Below are 4,086 nucleotides of genomic sequence, written 5' to 3'. Positions count from 1 at the left end.
AATTGTGGGTAGACTTAAGAGGGCATATAGGATAGGTAGAGTTTTGCATTTGTGTAAGAGTCAAAAGCTTTGTTTTTACATAAAACTATTTTCCTATTTGTGGAAAGATGAATGAGAAAAGGATTCTTGAGTTCTCTATAGAGGCCTATAATGGGTATGACTCTCTGTCTAGGAAATGCTCGCCTCAACGTCGTAGGTAACTGTTCTGGGAGACGCGGGCTCGATCGTCCTATATCATGACTCAATTACATTATTATGATTTTAGAAAACAAAAAGAATTAAAGCTATTTGAAATTGAGTTGTGTGATTATGTGTGCATTAGAGTTGGTGTTAAAACACCTTAGAATATGCTCATAAGGTCCGATTTTTTGAGTGATTACCCATGGTTGGGTGATCTTGAGTATGCTTCGTTTGTTGTGGAGTTATGAATTGCTTATTGCAAATGGAATTTAGTAGTGGAGTTGCTTATGTGAAATACCATTGAACTGATAATTTAAATGACTGATGATATGAGGAATAAATTATATGATTTTTATTATTTGAAAGGTGATGGGAGGTTAGAAAATTATGGTGTTTTGATGCTCATAGTTGAGTCATCTTAAGTTATACTTGTTTAACTCAATTTAAGGATTTGCTAGCCCACACTATAGCCCAATTTATAACTCAATTCAAAGCTCAAGCCATACTCCAAAATGTAGTGATTACAACTAAAAATCCTACTACACTTGGCCTAGTTATTGAAGCTGTAGACACCTAATTGTGTCTCCCCAAAAACCAAACCAAGTGATGAATACCTTTCACGTCACTTTATTATCGAAATAAGTGAAAATGTGAAAAGTCTAGTGATGCGGTTGTTTTTCTTAAATTATCCTTCTTTCTGTTTTTTGAAATCTTCTCTATTTATGAAAATAGCCAGTTCAATTTAGTTTGATCCATGACAAGGGTCTAATAATATTGTAGTTGGATCGGTCTCGCAAAGAACTTTCTAATTATATATTATAAGCCCAACTCCGATGAATAATGAGGAAGTTATGGCTAAAATACTAAGTTGGGTCTGAAATGGTTTTATGGCCCAATGATCTATTGGAGGGTCCATTAATTATATTCCTAAAGTTATTAGGATTGACTTTAATCTTCTAGAGTAATATAGATGGTTATTTTGAGATCTAATAGAATTAGGATTAATAATTATATCTTTGAAAAATAAAGAATTTGATTTCAAATAAATTAAGTGTTTTATTATGATAAATCTGATTTTAAAACTAGTAAATGCGGATTCTAATTACTTAATTATATTAGGAAAATAATTCGGTACAAAAGCGTGTTTTATCTTTTAAACCAGTGCTAAACGACAGCCTTGCCGTATGATGAAAGACCCTGTCGCTGATGATTCATTTGTTATCTTTTAGGATGATTTTAGATTGCTTTTATAGCTCTTTTCTTTCCTTTTCCTTTGTTTTTCTCTTTATTACTTTAGCTTGCACTTTACTTAATTCATTTTCCATTCTTATGCATTTCTTGGTTTTTCTTGTCTTTTTCCCTTTTATTTGTTTGTTTTCTTTTATTTTTCAAGTTAAGGTCGTTATCCAAAGATTCCCGAGACCCCTTCCCAGGTTTGGCCTTGAGTAGGATGCCTAGTGTTCTCCATTTGAAGCCCAAGTGCAAAAGAGTTCAAGAGCTCGGTCATTTAAGTTTCGCCTTCATGCCGTGTATGCCGTGTGGGCATGAAGGAGTGGTGTCAAACCCACCAAGAAGTGCTCAACTTTCTGCCTATTGCATCATGGCTCATCCGGAGCTCAAGAGGACAAGCTCGACCTCACCCAAGGGATCTCTCCTGCTCTAGATGCGCGGGTGCGCACGAGAGAGGAGCGGCCGCGCATGACCTTGGAGTGGCCGCGCCCCTTCCTTCTCCCTGCTCCTTACCCTTTTTGTAGCGGTCGCGCATACTTGTGAGAGTACGCGCTCTTTTAGGGTATTTTTGGGACGTCTAACTAACTTCCTTATAGTTAGTTTTGCAATAAACAGAATCACCTAGATTTTTAGAGAAAAAGGGGATTTTTTTAGAAAAATTAGAATTAGAGTTTTAGAGAGAGAAACACTTGCTCTTAGATTTTAGAGAGAGAAATTCATGGTTGATAATTTATGATTCTAAGCACAATTTCTATTGATTTCACCAAAGTTTGTAAGGATTCCTTTTACTTTAATGCAATCTTTAGCTATTTGATTTCAATTGTTTATTGATTTTTCAAATTTGTTGATTAGTTGATTGAATTTGTTTGACTAAAATGATGATGATGAATGTGTTGATTAGCTTAGTTTTGGTTTTGATTTTTTCCATAGATAGTGTGTAGTTTACTTGCTAGGGTGATGGTGAAGCATATATGAGTAATGGATCAATACTAATTGGGGGAAATTGATTAAGTTAATATTGCGATTAAATTGATTGATTAATTATGTGCATGTGTGTGATTAACTGAAGAATAGCTAACTTTGATTGGTGAACCAGATTGCATTGTAATTTTGCTTTGATATGAACAATTGATTTGTGGCTTGCATTTGTCGATTGAGTTGGTTTGTGAAGTTCCTAGCTAGAGTCTCTCGTAGTTGGCGCTAGTTAGACCTCTAGGAGAATAACTTATCATACTCTTTTGATTGCATCGTCGATTTTCCCTCGCAATACTTGACTTAATCAATCCCAATCTTGATTAGTTTGTATCCATTTCAAGTATATGTGGATCCTAATCCCTAGTTCTTGATATATTGATTTTATCTTGTTTGCTTAGTTGACTTAGATAACACACACCACTATTTCACCTCTTCGAAATAGCTTAACTCTAGCAATAGTGATCACCTCCCATTCCTAGTGGTTCGACCCTTGACCTTCCTTTATACTAGTATTTAGGTGTGTTGAGTGATAAAAATTTTGTTTGATCGGAGAGATTTTAGTTTCAAACTTTCAACGACCTAGAATTATCCTCCGTCAAAATGGCACCGTTGCCGGGGAGTGGCATAGTATTTTGCTATTGTTGTTGTGTCTATTTCACTTTATCTTAAAAATACAAAATGATTTTTCTCTTTAAGGCTACATTTTTAGCCGTGTTATTGATGTTTGCTTTAAGTTTTTGTATACGTAGGATAAGAGGAAGGAATCTAGTGCCATTTGATCCGAGAATTGAGAGAACCATAACAAGGATAAGGGTTGCTAATTGTTCTTCAAGTCTAAGCTTTTCAAGAGAGGAAATTCATCAAGAAAGAGAAGAAGAGGAATGAGGAAGCATAGGAGCTAATCCAAGAGTTGCTTTGAAGGAGTTGGGAACTCCCGGTGCTTATAGATTCGAGAGTGGCGTAGATCCACCAACAACACCTGCCAATGACTTTGAGATAAGGCCGGCAATGATAACAATGATTGAACGAAGGCAATTTAGTGGTGCCAAGCATGAAAGCCCACTAAATCTTCTCAAAGATTTTGAGAAGTATTGTCATACAATCAAGGTGAACGGGGTTTCTCAAGAATTCATAAGGCTCAAGCTATTTCCGTTCTCTCTAATCAAAAGAGATTTGGATTGGTTAGATAAGGAAGTGAAACCTAATTCCTTAAGAACTTAAGATGAGGTCACTAAGGAGTTTCTTCCCCGTTTTAACCTTAAAAGAAGGCCGTCGGGGGAGAACTCTAATCTAAAGTTTCATGCAAAAGCCTAGTGAGAGTTTGTATGAGGCTTGGGAAAGATACAAGGAGTATCAACGAGAATGTCCTCACCATGGAATCCCGAATTACCAAATCATTCAAATTTTCTATGGAGGATTGAGCACCCAAGGGAAGTCGTGTCTTGATGCCGGAGACGGAGGCCCGATCATGAACAAGACTAAGGAAGAGGTTGTAGACATAATTGAAGATGTAGTTCTTCACTACATGAATTGGTAAGAGGGAGAGAAAGAGTCTATAAGAAAGAGTGGCTCAGCGGTGTATTCGGTTGATCATTTCAATGCGATCAATAACTTGTTTTCCCAAATCTTGAACTTGGGGAAGGATATGACATTGATCAAGGCCAAGATAGAGAGTGCCTCTTCGATTGCACCAAGTCTTCA

General features: G+C 36.4%; 1 pseudogene; it reads right to left on the bottom strand.

The window, feature by feature from the left end:
• Window positions 1-3,665: 3,665 nt before the first annotated feature.
• Window positions 3,666-3,765, bottom strand: LOC145629725 (small nucleolar RNA R71; annotated as a pseudogene).
• Window positions 3,766-4,086: the final 321 nt, after the last annotated feature.

Source organism: Chenopodium album, chromosome 4 (assembly GCF_948465745.1).
Source record: "Chenopodium album chromosome 4, dcCheAlbu1.1, whole genome shotgun sequence".
Lineage (NCBI taxonomy): Eukaryota > Viridiplantae > Streptophyta > Magnoliopsida > Caryophyllales > Amaranthaceae > Chenopodium > Chenopodium album.
This window is presented reverse-complemented; position numbering and strand designations above follow the sequence as displayed.